The sequence below is a fragment of the Dasypus novemcinctus genome, chromosome 6, assembly GCF_030445035.2.
Source record: "Dasypus novemcinctus isolate mDasNov1 chromosome 6, mDasNov1.1.hap2, whole genome shotgun sequence".
In the NCBI taxonomy this organism is placed as follows: Eukaryota; Metazoa; Chordata; class Mammalia; order Cingulata; family Dasypodidae; genus Dasypus; species Dasypus novemcinctus.
Genome location: NC_080678.1, coordinates 62,550,726 through 62,573,060, shown reverse-complemented (window position 1 = coordinate 62,573,060; position 22,335 = coordinate 62,550,726). Strand labels below are relative to the sequence as shown.

Genomic DNA, 22,335 nt, shown 5'->3' with positions numbered 1-22,335 from the left:
AAAGGAAACACAATTGTTATAGATTTAGGACGTTAAATTTAAGTCCCAAGGAATTACAAATAAAATATCAGAGATTATACAAATTTACAGAAACAGAAAGTAGAGTTCAGGTTATCAGAGGTAGGGTGTAGGGCAATAGGGATTTAATGCAAAATGAATTATGTTTTCTGTTTGGGATGAAGGGAAAACTATAGTAATCGATAGTGGTAATAGTACTATAATATCGTGAGTGCTTGGGAGGGGTTGGTAGGGGAAGATTGATAGTTACACATAACCCCACAAGAAAGGAGAGGGGGGGAGAGAAAGATAGAATGAGAGAAAGAATGAAAGGAAGGAAAAAAGGGAAAGTGAAGCGATAAGGACCATTAAATGCTATGCTTGATACTGATTGGGATCTAGCATGGGAGGAGAAAAACCTCAAAGGAATATTATTAGAACATATGAAAAAGTTGGAATACAAAATGTAAGCTTCATAATCAGTGTTAAATTTCTTGAAATTGATAATTGCACTTAAAGTTGTTACTTAAGTGAATTACCCTGTTCATAGGAAATATCCAAGAACTATGATGTGTGCATTCTTTTCTCAAGTGTTGAGAAGTGTTCAGAGAGAGAGAGAGAGAGAAAGAGAGAGAGAGAGAGAGAGAGAGAGAGAGAGAGAGAGAGATGGATAGAGTAAGTGAGTCTTAGTTTTCCACAGGGTTGCCAATGCAAATGCCAGAAATGGATTGGCTTTTATAATTGGGAGTTTATTTGGGGTAAAAGCCTACAGTTCCAAGGCCTTGAAATGTCCAAATCAAGGCACCATTACAGATCGTTTCTCACCAAAGTCAGCTACTAGTGATCCAGGCATCCTGACACATGGCCATCAGCCATATGGTATGGCTTGTCTCCTCAGCCTTGAACTGCTCTATGAGCCCAGCCCCTCTGGGTCATTGTTCTGTGCCTCTGTGCTCTGTTGATTCCAGACTACAGGACTTCTCTCAGCCTCCGGAAGCTTCTTCTCTTCTCTATAGCTGCAGCAATCTGGAATCCTCTCTCTCTCTCCTTTCTCCGTTCTCTCACTTGATAAGATCAAAATGGCAGTTTCCTTTTTCTGTGTCTTTGTGTGTCTCCTTTTATATTAGACAAAGCAAAAGGGTAGAGACCAAGCCTATGTCATGCCTCACTGACATAGTCCAATCAAAAGCCCTGATGCAATCTAATCAATTGACCTAACAAAGGTCCCTTAAATGAATTTAATACAATCAAAGGATGTTACACCACAGGAATTATTAGTTCAAAGCATAATCTCTTTTGGATTTCATCAAATTCAAACTGTCATAGATAGATAGATAGATAGATAGATAGATAGATAGATAGATAGATAGATAGATAGATGATATGGCAAAAGTGGCAAAATGCTAAATTTGTTTGCACTGGGTGTCTGGGGGGGCGGGGTGAAGTACATTAGTGTTCTCTGTACAGGGTATATATTTTTGTGCAAATGTCCTGTAAGTTTGAAATCATTTAAAAATAAAAACTCAAATAAAAAGAAAATAAGGAAACCATCATTTTGTTTTAGGGCCTCTTTTTTTCATTTTCCAACATCGGCTTACAGAAATCACACTTTCCTATGCGTTCCATTCACGTTTTTCTATAATAGTTTTTTTGTCAAATATTGTGCTAAGTGTTATGTTTTCATGTGTTATTGAAGAAGAAATATCTTTAAGAACCAGACAGCTTTCATTTTGAATTCATCTTTGCTATTTTCTAAGTATGTGTCATTGAAAAAGCCAGTCAAACTTGGTAAGCCTTAATTAACTCAGGCATAAGATGGGGCATGTTAATATCTACCAGAGGTTTTCGTTGAAATGTTTCTGAAATATTTTAAGGAAAATGCTAATAACATTGTTTGGCATATATTAAAGTTCTTAATAAGAGACCAATTTATTGGATTGCAATTTTTAAATATAAATATAGTGTTATAATTGTTTTGTTTCTCCTCACCATCACCTGCCACCTTGATACTAGGATGTAGTTTTATAATAAAAGTAATACTTATATTTGTTCCCAATAAAATGAGAGAAATATGTATCAAAACACTAAATATGTGCAAGACTCATGAATGATAAATACTTAATTTGATTTACTGTTCACAGCATTTCTATGATGTAGACACTATTATCATGATCATTTTAGAGAAAATGAAACTGAGAAACAGAGTTTGATTTTCCAAAGTCATAATTGTGACCCCAAACACTTGAAGGTCTCTTTAATCACCCTAAAAGTTGGAACAATGGAATGAGCATTTCTAAGAAATATAGAAATGGAGGACAGTCATAGATTTATCAATAATGTAGGTTCTGACCCTCTCCCTGTGAAATATCTTTGTATTACACTTGTAACTAACAAGAGGTGTCAATATTATATATGAGCGTTACAGAAATGAAGTGTTTCTAAAGCATTACAGAAATGAAGTTTCAAAAGTCATTTTATTCCTGATTGCTTGACAGTAACCTCTTCGAGAGTGAGATTCCCTATCTTATTTCATTTTTTAATCTCTCACAGAACAAATAAATGCTGTTTAATATGTTTTGGTTCTTATATAATGCTTAGAAAATTGTTAGTATGTTTCACACACAAAAAAAAACTGTTTAAAATGGTTGCCTCTGGGGAAAGAACTGGTGATGAAAAGGATATGAAAGAATTTGTTTATTAGATAAAATGCACTTGTCCTCTTCAATATTTCTCCCCCAAAGTCTAGGTAATTGAATTTTAAGAAATGCATATGTTTTAGCCATACTAGTCTCTTTGTATGTATGTGCTCATATCTTTAAAAAATAGTAATACATTATATTTTTCTTTTAGATGCTTACCATTTAATAGTATAGGGAATTACGTTAATGAAAATTTAAATGATACATTGACCTCAGTGGTATAATTCCTCAGGCAGATGTCCTTTAACAAAAAGTAAATTGGTTAAAAATAGCATACATCATAACCATGGGCCATTATCACAGTTTTTGGATTTTTAATTTGTTTTATGGAAGTTGGATGATCATAACCTTAATCTGTATGTAGTTTTCATTAGATTCAAGAATTTGAAAAAGCATAGACTATAAATCAGCCTTATCATCAATTAGCTCTTTGCAAATCTGACTGCTAAATGAAATTGAGTACATAATCAGAAATTTGCAACTCTTCAGGAACAAGATGAGATTTCCCACAGTTGTAATTTTACTAGAAAAATAGCACATAAACCATAAAAATACATTATTTTACACTGTTAAACTTTAAATTTTTTAAAGATTTATTTATTTATTTATTTATCTCCCCTTCCCCCCCCCAGTTGTCTGTTCTCTGTGTCTATTTGCTGCGTCTTCTTTGTCCGCTTCTGTTGTTGTCAGCGCCACGAGAATCTATGTTTCTTTTTGTTGCATCATCTTGTTGTGTCAGCTCTCCGTGTGTGCGGCGCCATTCCTGGGCAGGCTGCACTTTCTTTTGTGCTGGGCAGCTTTTCTTATGGGGCACACTCCTTGCACGTCGGGTTCCCCTACGCGGGGGACACCCCTGCGTGGCAGGGCACTCCTTGCACGCATCAGCACTGCACATGGGCCAGCTCCACACGGGTCAAGGAGGCCGGGGGTTTGAACCATGGCCCTCCCATGTGGTAGACAGACGCCCTAACCACTGGGCCAAGTCCACCGCCCAAAACTTTAATTTTTTAAATGACTAAGGTGATGATGGATTGTAAACAATCATTGGAAATTTAGGATTTTCATTATTTCTTTTGGTTGATGAATTTGTATAGTAAGGCACTTCGATTTTCATCTTAAATCTTTAAAAAATATCTCTTAGGTTATATTTTCTTTCTTTAGAGATTTTTCCACTAGTGGTTTTTTAAGGATTTAGAGGTGAATTCTGTGGGATTTAGTGTATTCATTAACATTATGCAGATGTGTTTATTCTTTGAAATGTAAATATGATCACCTGACAAATATGTAGAATAAATAACCCATTAATAACTATTCTCTCACTTGTATCAACAGAGCCAATTTGTATAAGAAAAATATTAAATTAATTTCTTTCCTTTTTTTATCACAAAACCGTTATCTCAAGGTAATTTGCAGGAGACACATGGGAAGAGTTTGCATTTGAAGAAGATATTTAAGCCAATTCTATTTAATATTTTTAACAATTTAACAAAATTTATTTCCTTAGATAATTTTTGCCACAGTAGATTTTATCAATCTGTATCCCCATCATAAGTTTATAAATTCTCTTGTAATTACCAGGTGATAATCACATAAATACCATAATTTTAGAAAATATTAAAATATCTGAAAACTTTATTTAAAAATCTGAAGATTCATAAAAAATAAGTCCATCCTTTAAAAAAAGGGAAAAAGAAGTGTTTCAATTCATTTTTGCATTTACAGCATTTATAATACCTTTAAGGTAAATATGACGTTAGTTCAAGATAAAGCTGCCTAGAAAATTGGTGTCGCTTATGGAATTCCTCCCCTTCAGAAAATTGTTTCATTTTTTTTTTCTTTGATGGCTTGTAGTTTTAGAATTTGTGAAGTGGTACTAGAATATTTCCATTATGAAGGTTTGGTCTTTTGAGACCTTTGTGTGGAGCCTCAAAGCTATGATCTCCACTAGGCTAGGAATGAATACTAAATTGTTTCTATGGAATTCTATGAAATGAGATATCAAAGATTAAATTTTGTAGATTGTACTCTTTGGTGTACCAGAGTAATCAGAAATCAATGGTTAGTTTGTGATTTTTTCCTCTTTTTTTTAATGAGAGAAGTTATAGGTTTACAAAAAACATCAGGCATAAAATACAGAGTATCCATAATAGCCTCTACCATTAACAATTAACATTTATGTGATACATTTATTACAAGTAATGAAATAACCTTTTTATAATTGGACTATTAAATATGATCCATGGTTTATGTTAGTGTTTACTGTTTGTGTTATACAGTCCTATACTGTTTATTTCTTTTAATTTTTATTTAGTAATGTATATGAAGTCCAAAATTTCCCCTTTTAACTGTGTTCAAATATATAATTAAGTACTGCTAATTACATTCACAATGTGCTACCAGATTGTTTTCTAATCTCAATAGTTGTAGACATTTTATGATTCCAAGAATCAGTCCATTAATAATACAATCTCATAATCTAACTATATCTAGAATGTTACAAGAATAATTTTCAATGAGAGAATCACAGTTTATGCCATCTTCATCATAAGGTTAGAACAAGGCTGTTTAACCTCTTCAGGAAGTTCTTTAGAGTAAACCATAAATTAACAGATGATGAACGAAATCATTAACATCAGTCAGTCAGATGAAATGATCTTAAGCAAATTAATGAAGACCCACTGAAATATAAACTTCAATTATGCCAAAATACTCCTTCTAAAATATTTTATTCTGATTTACCCTCAAATAGCTTATTATCTCATCTGTTTAATAGATAGAGTACGTACAAACTGGCTTAAAGTTCATAGAGTAGATGAAGATTTTCATAGAAAATTTTATATAAGGCCCCTCCTTCCAGAATGCTTTTATGTAGTCATCCAGATATAGTTCTTTCTGAGACAGATTAAGTAGATCTTTTCCTTATAATGAGGGGAAACTAATGAATATCAAACAATCACCTTCTTACCATATAGGACATTTGTCAGTTCTCTTCTTTCTGCTTACTTATTGAAACTTATTAAAACAGCCTATTCTGAGTAAAAAGTAAAGTTACGTGAGAAGAGCACCTTCTGAAACAGATAAAGGAGTTAAGCCATCTTAAACATTTTTAGGCATACCTAATTTGTTTCGACTAGCCTTTACGGTTTGAATAGATCAGAACTTAGATTTAGAATAGCTCTTCCTGGCAGATAGCCGTGTCCACATCTTGTTTATTCCCATTTGTTGGAACAAAAGCAGTTCTTTTCTGGCCCATATACCCATAAGTGTTTCACTCAGAGTAGTTATTTATCAGTACTTTATTTTTTATTCAGATCCTCTCAGGGAAGTATATACATTTATAGCTTTTTAATCATGATAGGTTCAATTGTTTACATTTCTTGAAGATAACAGTACTTAAAACAATAGTAATTAAGAATTATTTATGTCTGTGTCTCCCTTTTTAGAGGAAAGTACTCTTGATTCATTTAAGAAGAACAATTCATGCCAAGCCAAAACACTAATTGTCTAAACTTAGTATATGGAATATGACATTAAAATAATAGAAAAAAATTTTCTAACAACTCTTTCAGAAGAGAGGTCTCATACTACTAGACTTCTGTTGAACCTTCCTTTTTTAATTTTATTTTATTTAAAACTTTTTTTAAATTAAAGTTAATAGATCACAAGGAATGTTACATCAAAAAACATAAAAAAACAAGAAACATAAGAGGTTCCCATATAACCCACTCCCCACCCCTACCACAACATTTTTGTAAATTGCATTTTTTGAAGATATATACATCACACAAAAAATGTAACACTAAAAAATATAAGAGGTTCCTGTATACCCCCACACCCACACCCCACTCCTCCCACACCAACAACCTCCCTCATCATTGTGGCACACTCATCGCACTTGGTGAACACATTTTGGGGCACTGCTGCACTACACAGATAATAGTTTGCCCTGTAGTTTGCACTGTCCCCCAGTACATTCAGTGGGTTATGGCAGGATATATAAGTTCAGCATCTGACCCTGCAATATCTTCCTTTTTTCTCCATAAACTCCTGTTCTTCACAATTGGTTAAGCTAATTTTATGTGGGTTATACTATTTTCTCTACAAAATTTTCTATAGTAGGCCTCTTTTGTTTTATTCTTTATTTCTGAAACTTGAATGCAATGCTTAGCAACTTTATTTTCCATGGTCTCATGCATATACACATACTCTATGAAGAATGATTCCAATTGACCAGAATGTTTAAAAGAGAGGAAGTTTTCTTCTTATTGTTAGATATACACCCAGGTCATATGGCCCCTAATGAATCTGTTCAATTCAAAGAATGTTTCCCACCTTTGGCAGCACGTTCGAGTTAGCACAGGGATCCCAATGCATAAGAACTGCAGCCAGAAAGTCAGATTAAATTGTACTGAAGTGGGGCTATTTTGAGACTCCACCCCTACTTCTAATGTACATCAGTGGTTGAGCAGAACCCTTAAAATTGGTCTACAAAGATAGAGCAGACTTCCCTAGAGCCATAAGTTAAAACCTGAACTCAGGAACATATTTCTAGAATTCTACTTTTAGCAAGATAACCATGTGGCTTAAAGTTTGATGGTCCTTTTATCACAAATTCTGGTTTATCTGGATGCAGAGTTAGAATGAAAGAATGGTCTGTAAGATATATTTTTGTAGAATTAAGCTAAGCATTTGAAACCAAAATGGATGGTTTTAGAACTTACCTTGAGATAGGTTTAAAAAATATCCCTAAAAGCTGTTAGGACTTTAACTGCTCCCTATTTCACAAAGGACTGTGTTTCTCAAAATGTAATTCCCTGGGGAGTCTGTTGAAATATCAAATTTCCGCATCCCCATCTAAACCATTCATAGTTTTTTATATGTATAATTATTTATATAATTCATTTCATGCGAATTTTCATTTTTATTACTGGACACAAACAGCCAAAGATCTTTGATGCCAATAGAAACTCCCTGGCTCTTTTGTTATAACCTCTTTAAGCAATGCTAGCCTGCAGATCCTAACTACATGTGGATTCTCTTTTCTGTCTTGACAACTTATTGAGAGCCAAATATTTGGAAGGTAAAGTGCTCACCAGGCAGATATATAAGTCAAGAAAGGACACAAGCCTCATGAATTCAATGGTGGTGAGTTGTTGCAACAACAAAAAATAAGTGAAATAAGTTATTCAATTACCTTCCAGGCCCATTCTTATATAATATAGAAACTACCCATTTCCAAGAGGATGTAGTGTTGCTAGAGAGAATTTTATACCTCTACGTGCCATTGGCTTGACTCCATGTGAAAGCATGTTAGTATGTAGAGCAGGATGCTCATATGACAGGCACTACGTTAGGGAGTAGGGAGCACGAATAAATTGCATAATTTTGTTTGATATCCTAAGTGTCATTTCTTTGGGTGCAACTCTTACCATTGGGGTAACTCTTATGAGGCCATTACTTTTCAAATAATTATGTAGGTAATTATAGAATATTTACAATATGCCAGGCACAAGTGTCACATGCTTTATATTCATTATCTTATTTTTTTAATCCTTCAACCCTATAAAGAAGATACATTTTTTTAAATTCCCATTTTTCGCATAAGGAAATTGGAAATTTTGGAGTATAAATAACTTGCCTAATGCCACAGTATTCATTGAGAAATCAGAGATATAAGCTCATCTTTTTTTTAAAGATTTATTTATTTTACTTATTTCTCTCCTCCCCCGCCCCAGTTGTCTGTTCTCTGTGTCTATTTGCTGCGTGTTCTTCTTTGTCCGCTTCTGTTGTGGTCAGCGGCACGGGAATCTGCGTCTCTTTCTGTTGCATCATCTTGTTGTGTCAGCTCTCTGTGTGTGCAGCACCATTCTTAGGCAGGCTGCACCTTCTTTCACACTGGACGGCTCTCCTTACAGGGTGCACTCCTTGCACGTGGGGCTCCCCGACGCGGCAACACCCCTGCGTGGCATGGCACTCCTTGCACGCATCATCAGCACTACACATGAGCCAGCTCCACACAGGTCAAGGAGGTCTGGGGTTTGAATCGCGGACCTCCCATGTGGTAGATAGACGACCTAACCACTGGGCTAAGTCTGCTTCCCTAAGCTCATCTTTTTGATTCTAGAATATGAACCCCTAACCTTATATGTACTGCATTGTTCTGTATAGAATGATTAAAACACTCTTGACCATGCCTTGTGGGATATTCTCAAATCACCAAACATAACATATTCAAATTTTCTTGATGATTGGGGCTTACATTTCTACTAACTTTAGTTTCAATTTTATATTTTGACTGAAATCATTTTTTAATGCATAACATGCTTCCTGTGATGATGTACTGTCTTCAAGAGGCATGGAAAGGGGGACTCACTATACATTAGAATATTTTCAATTCTTGGTATAGCACACCTTTACTAATGGTTCTTTTAGCAGTACAGGAGATAACTTAACATTGAATGTGGCATAGCTGTTTCCAAAATCCATGCTGATGTTCTTTCCACTAAGTCGTACTGCCTCTGTGATGCTCTCATGGTGATAATAATGTAAAGAACAGGTTTGAAGAGTGAGAGACTTGGTAAGAAGGGCTATCATTGCTGTGTGAATGAAGAGAGGCAGGTGTGGTTTGCAATTTTGAATGGAAAATGGAAAGAGGGTGTGGTGAGGAAGGGAAGGGATGGGACCAGAATGGCTCACTGTTGGCCTGAAATGTGAAATGTAATACGATGAAGCACCTTGAGTTTTAACTCCCTAAGAAGGAAAGAAATGGAAGGTCGCAATCTTTCAGTAGCATGGTGGTAGTGATGTGGGGGGGGGGGGGTGAGGAAGATGGAACTAAGTCTTACCTCCAAGGATGTTGGAGAAGTCTTGCTACTCTAGAGAAGATGTCCATGCATAGTCCTCAATAACAGGACTACAACTGAATTGTGTGATGCTAGAGAGACAGGTACCTTAATAAATGTTATGATAACCCCTATTTTTAATTCTGGAAACATGAGCTTTAGGGAACATGGATAAAGAGCCATTTGCAGTGAACATCATAATAAAGCTAGAGGACACCTGTGATGAGCTAGCTAGAATGATAGTTATTAGGGAACAAACTATTGAAAAATTAGAGTAGTTTTTTGTATGTCTTCACTATTTCCCAGTTTAGTATATTTTGTCAGAAAGGAGTAGATAGAATTTATTGTGATGTTATAACATATCATAAATATCAGATATAACATTATGAATAGCTATTATATTTATCCCTATTGGTTACAGAAGCTACACTTTTTAGAGTCCATATACTTTGGAAACAAGGATTTGAAATTAAATTTTAATTGTCCCTGTAATACTCGCTTGTGCATTGTCATAGTCATAAATGAGAGCATCTATTAGAAAAAAAATCAAAGAAGAGGAAGTTTGGAATATAAAACAGCACAATGTGGAGCATGAAGAGTTTAGATACATCTATTGCAACAATTTGTACACAGTATTTACACGAATAACTGTTTGTTGAGTGTTTGAAAATCATTTGGAGTTAAAAAATAACCATCAGAATAGCAAACATGGAAGCCACTAGTGACAGTGTTTGAAGATAGGAGAGGTCAAACTCTCCAGGTCTGAATCCCAGTACACAGACTGTACCATAAAACTAAGAGAACTGCTACAGAGCTACACTGCCACTTTTCATCCCCAAACCACATTGCCTTCAGAACTGACTGCTTAACATTTCCCCAGCCCAAAATATTGCCCTGGATAGTAACATTAAGGAGTTAGTCCTAGGTAGCTGCATTTGTTATTTGATGCCCTGTCATATCCCACAGTTTATTTTTGATAGGCAGAATGCCTGAACACTGAAGATGTCACTATTACTTAAATGTGTTTACTTTTGTATTTCCACAAACAGAAAACAAAATGACACTGTCTTCATTTCTTGTCAAACAAGAAATGTTCCTAAGAGACCTTTTCCTGGCTCTGTGCAAGCTCTAATAAAATTTGACAGCAAAGAACAATTTTCTTTGGGTAAATGTTTGGCAGTAAGTAGATATCTGCTACAGATGCCAAGTTTTTAATTTCATACTACCAATCTACTGTCTTTCTGCTTTTGCATTTCTTTCTCTATTTAGAGGTTAAAGGAATGTAACACAATTTTTTCAGTCTTACAAGGTAAACAAAAAAAAATATATACATCTGGGAGCCCATTCAACATTCTTTGTTCTAGAATTGTAAAAAAGAGAAGCAAAGAAAAATAGACCTTTAAATAAAAATTTGGGGTTTTGGCAAAATTGAGAATTAATAGTATGTTTCCATCTTAAAATGAGTTTACTCAGAAAGTATTCTTGCAGTATGAAAAATTAGACAATTTTTGCCATCTTTGCTGTTGACTTCATCATCATACTGACTGTAGAAATTCTGAACACTATATGCAGGCATGGCACGTCCAGGGGGAGAAGAGAAACTATGGTTTTTTTCACTTTCTCTTAGGACAGAAATTTGTTCCAGGATGCCTATAATAGTCTTCTCCTCACAAATCATTCTCCAGAAATGGGGGACAATAGTCCTGGACTGACTGTCAGGAAAGGGACTTGAGTTATCATAATTGGCTTAAATTAATCTACTAGGATATGATGGGTTTTAGAAAGTTAAACACAATGCCTTCTATAATAACTCTCTTGAATTAATGTTCTAATTAAATGAGAAATAAAACATTCAAAACTATGACTGGGATAGCATCAGGGTTCAGTGCTTGGTACGTATTCTCAAAATTTGTGTCTAGTTACTTGTCAGATTCTATTTTTTGTTGACTCACATTTTTTATTCCAATTTCTTATCTCTCAGTCCTTTCGTTAAATCTTGGCCATATCCCAGTTTCTTAGTCTAGTTTTTTATTCACTGTCTCACTACTTCTAGTTACTAGTCTTGTTTCATTAGATGGAACTGTTACTTCTCTGTCAGATTTTTTTTTTTATTCCTTCACTGACATCTACAGTAAGAGTTACTCATTAACTACTTCAGAATAGTGCCTGGTTCTGAATTTTCTTCTATTCTTATCTCAGGTGCCCAAACCATTGAATGATTGGGGTGAATATACTTTGTTTTCTCTTTTTTTTTTTTTTTCTAAATTAACATTTAATGTTCTCTCTTGTGCTAGCCATATCTAATAAGATCTTTTCCTTCTTCTAGTTCTGGTTTTACTCTTAGTTTAAGTGATCAAATTGGCTAGTCAAAATTCAGAGATATTTAATAATACTTATCATGAAATATAGCTGTTATGATTCCCCCTCTGATCCTTGCCTTTTGATATTCAGATCCTTGTATAATCCTGTACACTTGGATATGCACTTACTGACATGATTCTAATGAATTGAATAAAACATAAGTGATGGGGTGTCCTTTCTGAAGTTAGTTAATAAAAGAACTATGTTGGGAGCAGATGTAGCTCAGTGGCTGAGTGCCTGCTTTACTTGTATGAAGTACTGGGTTCAGTCCCCGGTACCTCTAAAAAACAAAACAACAACAACAAATGTGGCTTCAGTCTTGGGAACTTTCTCTTGCTCTTTCTCAAATTGTCACTCTGGGGGAATCCAACTCCTATGTTGTGGAGCAGCTTGGTCATGAAGCACACATGACAAGGGATTCACACCACTTACATTACTGAGTTTGGAAGCACCTCCCTTCACCCCCATCAGTGAAACCTTCAGATGAGACTGCAGCCATGACCAACAGTTTGACTGAGACATCCTAAAAGACCTTGATGCAGAATCACCCAGCTAAAGATTTCTAACCCATGAAGAGTGAATATTAAATGTTTGTGATTGTTTAGCCACTACATTTTGTATTATTTTATTAAATAGTAGTAGACTTTACATCTGTCCTTTGATGTAAGACTTCCTATGTTTTGCTGTAGTGTCTCCATATTTTAATCCATTTCTTTAATTTCTGCCTATGTAAGTCTTATAGTTGAATAGCACATTATAGTTTCCCTCGGGAATTTTACATATGGCATTTCATTTGAAAACAATCATTGTTTCTGATAGAAAAATGATTTAAATCACTATTTAGGTTTTCTCTCTTTATTGTCTTTTGCCTATCTTTACCTAATTTCTATTTCATACATTTTACTGTCATTTATATCTTCTCCCATTTGCATGACCACTGATTTTGTGGAATATTAGAGTTCTTCTATCTGATATGTTTCCCTCCTTATGTGCAGAAAGATGCCATGTCTATGAAAATACCATGGAAAAACCTATCATTATGGATCTAAATATCCTCAGAAATATTCAGGAATTTACACTATATATATATATATTTTTTAGATTTTCCTGGGCACCGCCAAATCCTCTGAAAATACATCTCTTGATTTGCACTTATTCCACATGACATGATGAATTTTAAACATATTTTATTAAGGAGAATTTAAAATATGTTAGCTTGTTTAACTGAATGAGTCCAATTAGGCAAGTATTCAAACATAACTGACATATTTTTGACATTATTGAAAAGTATTGCAGTTGAGGAACTGTCACTCAAAACTTAGTTACATCCTGCAATACAGTCTTCCTAAAGCACTTCACCACTTTGCTATTGACTGCTACTGAGTAGAAGTTCAGTATCAGCTCTAACCCTGACTCTGACACAGCCCATCAGAAATAATGAAGCTAGACAAATACAGCTTTAATCTTCCTCTTCTCCTCCCACAGTATTTGTACTCCAGGCGTTTCAGTCCCCTGCAGACAAAAACAGGAACTATTCTCTATTCTGGTTCTTATTCTCTCATTAGGGAAAAAGCAGATGCTCACTTGTGCATGTCTTGCATAACATTTAATCAAATATGATAGTTTTATAAAATTAAATCTTAAAAAAACTAAATCTCTTATAAATGATCAAAGCCAGCTATTGATCATTTTTGAAGAACAATCATAAAATCAATGAGAAAAACATCATTATTAAGTTCAATCATCTATAAAAGATTAAAATGGGATAAAACATTTCATGAAATATATGGCCTAAGTATATTTTGATGGACATTTATGATGAGAATTTGGGAAATTAGAAAATTTTAAAAATAAGTGAAACATTTTAGGTGTTTTTGTACATTATTTGTATAATTACTATAATTGATAAAAGCCCATTTGTACTCTTTTCAAAAATGACTACTTATATTGGCATGAAATTACTGCCATATCCTCAGCTAAAATAAAATAGTTTTCTTCTCTATAACATCAGTTTCTTTCTATTTACAAACAATTTAAACGTGGATTTGTTTTTATTTTGTACTTTATGTGTCTTTGCAGTCTTTTTCCAACATGTTATAATTTTTAAATTGTATTAAATCTTGCAATTTCATCTACACAAGCCAAAATGAAAACAAAATGCATCAAATATTTTTCAGAAACAATTATGGATGCTGATCCCAGTACTTGGATTTTCACTAAATTTATCTCTAATCATCAGTACTAGTTTTAAAATATTATTTTCACACTAGTTCATCAAATGGAGAATGTAATAGAATTGTATACATATTCTATCTCTAATAATTCTTTATAATGTATTATATATTTAGTTCTTATTGGGCTCGTTGAATCCCTAAACTTTTTGATGTTCATACAATTAATACCATTTTACTCGGTCCTATCAGGGATACTTCTAAAGTTAGCTTAAAGTGTGTATAACATAATGATCCATGGTCCCAACTAAAGATTTATACCAAAATCTACCAAGCATATTTAAATATGGCCTTTATTTCAAGTCCATGCATCTGGGACTCCAGAAGGACAGTATAAGAAAGTTATAAGGAAGGATATTTTAAAAAATCTTTTAAGGTAGAATGACCTTAACATTACAATTATTCCAGTGATATTTCTCTCAATTAATATAAAAGGGTCTAGAGGGTTCTCCATAATTATTATAAAGATAAATGAATGAAGTATATATGCATTTGCAGCAAATATTTCTGTTGAACAAAATTTGATTAAGATTATGGGATATAGCACTAAAATTAAAATATAGTTGTGTTGTCTTGAGGCTTTTATGGACCCTAGAAAAATCATGTCCTGAGAGATAATCTATTCTTATTATGGATAAGACCTTTTAACTAGGTTACTTTATCGAAGAGCCTTTTGATCAGAGTGTTTCAGTAAGGTGTGACCCATGTTAAGTCTTAATCCTTTTACTGTAGTCCTTTATAAATAGGATGAATACTGAGAAAGGGACACAGAGAAACTCTCAGAAGCTAATAGAGAAAGCCCCAGAAGCCAGAAGCTGAAATCAACAAAACTCAGAAGCAGAAAGAAAGCCACAAAGCAGGAGACTGAAGGTGAGGAGGCCTCAGGCAGAAAGGCTATGTGAGATAGGAGTCCAGGATCACCAGTGGCTGGTCTTTGGGGACAAAGAACTGCCTGATGGAGCCTTGGTTTGGGCATTTTTCTCAGCTTCAAACTGTAAGCTTTTAAACTAATAAATTCCCATTGTAAAAGCTATCCCATTTCTGTTATATTGCATCCTGGCAGACTAGCAAACCAAAACAATATTATACACCAGAAAATTCTATATTGGGGTTTAATAAATTAATTCTGAATGGAAAAAATAGGGAAAGCTGCATAATAATAAATATATCTGTGGTAAAAGTACACAGGAAATATGTTTGCCAATAAGGTTAATCTAAGCAAATAATTACATTGAATCTGCCCACAAATATCAATAAATCAGACTAAGTTTATAAAATTTTTTCTTAGAGCAAAATAAAAAAAAAAATCTGTAAATATATAAATAAATGTGTAAGGTCCAAAAATAGAGAGGAAATATCTTCTTTCTGCCCTGCACTGCCCAGATCATAGCCAGAGTTGTTAAAATCTGAGCTGTCATAATTTATAAAATACATTGGCTAAGGGGAATATATCGTGAAGGGTGTGACTGCTTTAGGAAGAAGCCTGAAAAATCACATTATTTGCAACAGAAAAACATAATAAGAAAATAGAAAGTGAAGAGGAAAGGATTCCTAGTACTGCAATTTGGGAAATTTCTTTTAAAAGAACTTTGTCATCCACATATTATCAGTTTTCAAGATGTGCTTATGTAGGATTCCAGGTTATATCTCATCTTTGAATTCCTTTCCATGAGTCCCAAGAAAGACTTGGATTCTAACTCTGTTGGTTAGTTCATGGATTGTCACTTAAGATTTATTTGTATCAAATCTTATAAGGGATTGTGTTTTGTCACTCTAGAAGAGTACTTCACAGACACAAACCTCAAAAACTATTGACTAATGACAGTAATTCGGTGCTGGCCATAGCTTTTGGAATAGAGTATATACACATGATCTCCAAAATTATTGCTGGAGTCAGCTAATATGAGATGATAGTGAGCATTTGTGAAATTAGCAACTTAAACAACCACTTTTCCATGGGATTCCAAAATTAATCAACTAATTCAGCATTTTCAGGGCTTTGAGTATCCCCAATGATGAAACATGGCCAGAACAGAATCTTTACAAGATTGTAAGAATACATTTTCCAAATGGAAATCAGGAAGCCTGGAATCCCATGTCAAAACTTGGATAAAAATGGCTTGGATTTGCCCTTGAAAATCTTGCCTTGAAAATCTATGATTAGACCAAATGAATTTCTGGCAAAATGGTATTGCTTCATTCGTATATTAATTATTTGAGCAGTCAGATAAAGAAGCTGTAGCTTTCTGACGAAAAGTTTCCACATGTTGTATCAAGAAGAGACTGTCTTATTTTTAATGTCAACTGTTTTGTTTTATGTATTTTTCTTTTCTTTATTGTAAAACTTAGATTGTACTTCATCTTCCAATTTCAAAAGTATAATTAAAAAATGCATATATTGTTTTATATGAATTTAATAATTAAAATTCTGTTTGTGTTTAGATTTCACTGTGAACAACTGTTCATTACTGTAATAAAATTATAAATCTAACAGAAAAAACAAATAACAGCTCTTTACATAAAAGAACAGATAAAGATATGAGTGACATCTCTGCTTTATATGACTATATTCATCTTTAGACATTTAATTGGGGAGTTAATTAAATTTAGTTAATTAAAGTTGAACAAATTACTTAGCTTTTATAAGCCTTATTCTCCTTCTATAATGTAGAGACCTACATCGTAAGTACACAAGAGACACAGTTGCTGCTAAATAAAGTTAGTTTCTCTATGTTTGACTAAAAAATGAGACTAATTGAGATGAATTAGAAAAGGTAGAGAAGGGAGATGAGCTGGAACTTAACAAATTATTTTTCAGTTAGGTTCATGCACAAAAGGAGGTGAATTTTAACTAAAAAGTTTTAGGGAACAAAAAACATCTCACAGTAAAGATTCGAAAAACGTTTTCAAAAAGAAAACAGAATTCTCATAAGAAAATTTAAACTGTTTCTAGGGAAAAGAACACAGAAGGAATGGAGAGGAGAAAAAAGATTTAAAAAGTGTCATTGAAAAAGGACAACTATGAAAGGGTTATGCTCATTGTAATGGAAATGAACTATTACTAGCTAAAGTTGAGATTTATGAATATTAATTTTGGGGGAAGTAAGATATATAATGAGAGCTGTTAATGCATCTTTACTAACTGAAGCAGCTTCATATTTCTCCTCATGCAGGAAGAATAAGAAGATGAGGGAATTCCATAGAGAGAAAATGTGGTGATATGAATTCAGAGAGACATAGCTGGAGAAAGATAATATTTAAAAATTGCTTTATTCTTAGAAATAATGATGGACCCCCAACCTGTGGCCATGCTGATTTAACTACCATATTAATATCATTTAATACAGAAAGCCAAATGCATATATCTCTTTTAAAACACTAATGATAAAATCCTAAATGAGGAATTATTGAATAGATAGGATCTATTGTGATCCTATAATTTCCTTTTCTTATTCTGTACATGGAAAATCATCCAATAATTACTGTTTTCAAGTTAACTTGACATAGTTTTGCTTTCACTTTTTTTACCATTTCTGTTTTTTTCAAGCATATTAGATTATCATTTCTTTTAGAATCTAAATGAAATCACTTACATTGTAAATTGCCAATCCCCAAGTTGCAGTATATCCAACTGAGTTCTGTAATTCTATTTATGAGTAACAAAAATTTGGGCATATCAGTTTTTATTAGAGAAGTTATGAGTTTACAAAACAATCATGTATAAAGTACAGGATTCCTCAGCACAACCCCACCACCAAATCTTGCATTGGTGTGGAATATTTGTTGCAATTGATGACAGCACATTTTTACTTTTTTACATTTTTGTACTATTTTTAAATAATATTTATCTTTGTTACAGTTAATAAAAGATTATTAAAATAGTTCTATCAGCCACTGTTTACATTAAGCGTATTTTTCCCATATAACAACCAATTATTTACACCTTGTATTGGTATCATACAGTTTTAATAATTCATGAAGGAACAGTCTTGCTCTCATACTATTAACCATAGACCATCATCTATAATTTGTTTGGTTGGAGTCTTTCAATTTTAAATTGATAATGAATATGTAAAATTTGGGATGTCAATCTTATGCTACAATTTTGGTTATAAAAAATTTTGGTTATACATTATAAATTATGTATTCTAGAATATTAAATATATCCATGAGAAAACTAAACTACATTGACTTTTAGTTTTATACAAATTGAATATTCTCTGAAAATTCATTAAGAAATCTTTTCAAAAAAATTGGTAAATATTATTAAAATTGGTAAATATTATTAAAATCTGTTAAGATCATTGTATCCACATGAATTGCTTTATATTTTATAGTAGTTTAAACACATTTCTGGTAACTTGGTAAAACTTGAAAATAAAGAGAATATAATACCCAAAAATGGTTAACTGTTTGGTGTAAAAATCCCTATGTGAAAAGCTCAATGTGTGATATCTCTCTTAAACCTAACTATTTTACCCTAATACAGACCATATCTTGATGTACCTTGCAACCAGGTCATAGAATAATTTAGTAATTATGAGTATCATGTGATATTAACTGAAATTAAAATATATATCAGCTCAATTGCAAAACAAATTTGGATAAATGTTAGAGATACAAAACATACATGATTCAAGGCTCTTATTATTAAGTAACTTATAGTCAATTTCATTTTGTTCTAGTCTAAAATGGTTTTGGAGTGTATGATACTAAATGGAAATGTATGCACTCAGGATCAAGCAATGATTAGAGGAAATCATTTTAACTTTTAATATTACAGATGGTTAATGAATTAAAAGGCCCAGTTCAAACATTTGAGATTTTTTTGGAAAGTAGCCAACCAAAGAAAGAGCAGGACAACCTGTGATGTAAATGACAACTTAGCATTAGGTTGAATTGGATATTACTGATGGCCTAAATTAAAGCTCCTCACTTAGTCACAAAAGGAACAGAGAATAACATCTAAGAGATTGGGAGAGAATTTGGGGAAGATAAAAAGGAAACAGATAAGATAATTAGGCCATCATTTCTTACAAAGACTTGACTCAAACTGTTCAGATCCCAGAGTTCAATAGTAAGCTAGAGAAGACATTGAAAGGTCTTTATGAGGATTTAACGGCTTGCTAAAGACTGAGATGGGAAGAAATTCAGTAAGTGGAGTTTTTCTCCTTAAAAAAAGAGAACTAAAAATTTGCATGCTTTGTGATGCATTTCACTGAGCATCTTTTAAAAACGAAAAATATGTCTTTAAGATCTATTAATAAGCAAAGGGGAATTTTAGTTTTGCAAAGAAGAAAATTATTTGACATAACTTGGCTGGGATATTTTACTTTTTAATTTTGCAGTTATATAGAACAATAAAAAAATTATGCTCTATCCATATCAATGTCATATGTATTATTAAATAATTTTATATAGCATATTCTCTCTATAACATATTTCTCTGTTTATTTTAGTTTTCACTTGGCTAAATCCTGACACTTTCTTAAGTCTCAGCTTAAATATTGCCTTTAAAGTAAGGACTTCTCTAACATCCCAATCTAAATTAGTCCTAGTGTCTCAGTTTTATCACAGAATTCTAAGGGCTGAATGAGATGAATGGATTTAAGTGTTTAGAAATATGTAGGTACATAACAAATGCTAACCATATATATAGTTTTTCTCTCCCCTTCCCCATCACCCCACTTGTCTGCTCTCTGTGTCCATTCACTGTGTGTTCTTCTATGTCTGCTTGTATTTTTGTCAGTGGCACCCAGAATCTGTGTCTTGTTTTGTTGCATCACCTTGCTGTGTCAGCTAGGTGTGCGGCTCTCCTTATGGGGTGCACTCCATTCCTGGGCAGGCTGCACTTTTTTTGCACTGGGCAGCTCTCCTTATGTGGTGCACTCCTTGTGCGTGAGGCTCCCCTATGCGGGGGACACCCCTGCATGGCATGGCACTCCTTGCATGCATCAGCACTGCGCATGGGCCAGCACATCACACGTGTCATGAGGCTCTTGGTTTGAACCTTGGACCTCCCACGTGGTAGGCAGACGCCCTATTCATTGGGTCAAATCCGCTTCCCAAGCCATATGTTTTTAGTAGTAGCATTGTCATCAGAATCAGCAGTATGTCATATAAGGAATACGGGTTTGAGCATCAGACAGTAGAATATTCAAATCCAGGCTCTACCACTGGTGAGCAGTCTTCTACTTGAGCAATTTTCTTGAAATATTGAAGAATATTTTCATCTGTAAAGGGGAAACAGGAAAAAATACCTATTTCTACAAGGCTTTATGTGGAAGACAAATATGTAGGTGCTCAATAAATATTTATTCACATACACCCTTTTTCTCTCCACCATTTGCTTAAATCAGGTTTAATTTGCAGGTGAGAGTAAAAATTAGGAACACTTTCAATCTGCTACTTACTATCAGGGGTGGGAATAAGAATGTCTCGTATATCTTGTCTATGAACAATGTCTATAAACACCTTATACATTCATTTTAATTCCACATAAATAGTAATCTACTCCTCAGATTCTTGATTGGAGATATGGGTAACTCCTTGGTAAGAGGACAAGGAAACTCTGAATACAATTAAAGACTGAAGCCAGAAATGAGGATTAGTCTGAATGAGAAAGAGAAGATCAAATATAAATAAAAGAATTCAATATAGTTCTATAAAAATAAAATATAAGTCAATTAAAATACATATTAAGACTGTAGTTTACATGAGAAAATATAGCAAAGTAATTAAAAAATGCAATATCGCATGTATCTTTGTAAGACTACATTTAGAGAGTGCACAATTTTAGTTCTGTGTTTTAGTATAGGCATTACTTATATTAAAACAAATAACAGGGCAAGTAAATTGATTTAGTGTTCAGGATTATGAATCACAAATTTCAAATAAGGTCTATGCATTTTTAATAGATTCAAGAGGAATCAGATAGAGGAAGAGATGAGTTAGTAAAATCCTAAACATTAGATCAATTGCAAATCTCTTTAGGTATATTCACTAATTTGAAGAAATAAACTACATAAATTATTGTAGCAACAATAGGCTTTGATATATGGAGTATGATAAGTGGCACAGGTGATAAATGAAATAGTATACAACATATGGGCATTATATACTTCGATTATTATTTAAGATTTGAACACTTTGCAACACCCATATCTATTCTGGTATCACTTAACCTAATTTTATATCATTTTTGTTTTTCATTTTTTTGTTTTCCAAACAGGTAGTCAGGTTGGGCAGGGATCACTTCATAGACCTGTCACCTAAAGCAATTACTGTTTGTCAGGGAAGAGTTTCGATTTGATAATTGGACACAGGTGTTAGAAAAGGAATTACAAGGACATTCATTATCAGTGACAATCCATCTTTTGTACAGCTCTTCTTTCTTTACACCCCTGTGTGTGTTTTTTTTTTTTTAAGAATCTGTATTATGGGAAACTAAATGATAAGCAAAAGCAACTTGTTCATATTTTAAAGATGATGTTGAGTTTAGCATGATTGCCTGGTGTCATATTGCTGGAGATAATTTGGTTTGATCTCTTTTCTCTCTTCCTGAATTGGTGAACCTCCCTGAAAAATCCGTGCCAAAAAAATAGAAGAATCAGGCCCTAATATAATATAGGAGGTACACAACTATCTGTAACTGTGAACAGAGAGTCAGTTTCTTTCATTCGGCATTCATTTCATTCAGCAATAATTTAGCAAATCCTGCAATTGAACAAAAAGCACAGGCATGTGTGCACACACACAGTTTAAAGAGTTGTACTGGTAAACTTTTTCTAGTTGATATCTTCCATTCCTTTTAACATTAGAGTATTGAAAAAATATTATTAATATTCATGATGGATTTAATTACTTTGAAGCTCCTTTTTGTGATGTCAGTGTGAACTGGTGGCAGTATTACATCAAGAACATTAATGATCAACTTGGAAAAAGGAACATTTTCAGACAGCACTAGATATTTTTGGTGTTAGAACTTAATATGCAGTAAATAGTAAATAATTAGTATAAACATGCCAAACAGTATGGAATGTCTTTTAGGAAATAAATTATGAGTTTGATTTTTCAATGTACATATTACATAGTTATAGAATCCACATAGTTCAGGTAAGATCTCTGCATAAAAATCTGTTTTGAGTTGTATATCTCATGCTTGGGCATTAGAAGTAGTTAATAAGATAATATTGAAGAAATAAA

The 22,335-nt window shown here is 33.4% G+C and overlaps 1 protein-coding gene and 1 pseudogene across 1 annotated transcript in view; both read left to right on the top strand.

The window, feature by feature from the left end:
* LOC131278885 (cyclin-dependent kinase 1 pseudogene) overlaps nt 1-16,372 on the top strand; it is a 77,687-nt pseudogene extending 61,315 nt beyond the window's left edge.
* Nucleotides 1-22,335, top strand: part of LOC101441123 (protocadherin-15) — a 1,917,137-nt gene that overhangs the window by 783,799 nt on the left and 1,111,003 nt on the right. The gene's annotated exons all lie outside the window — the stretch shown is intronic.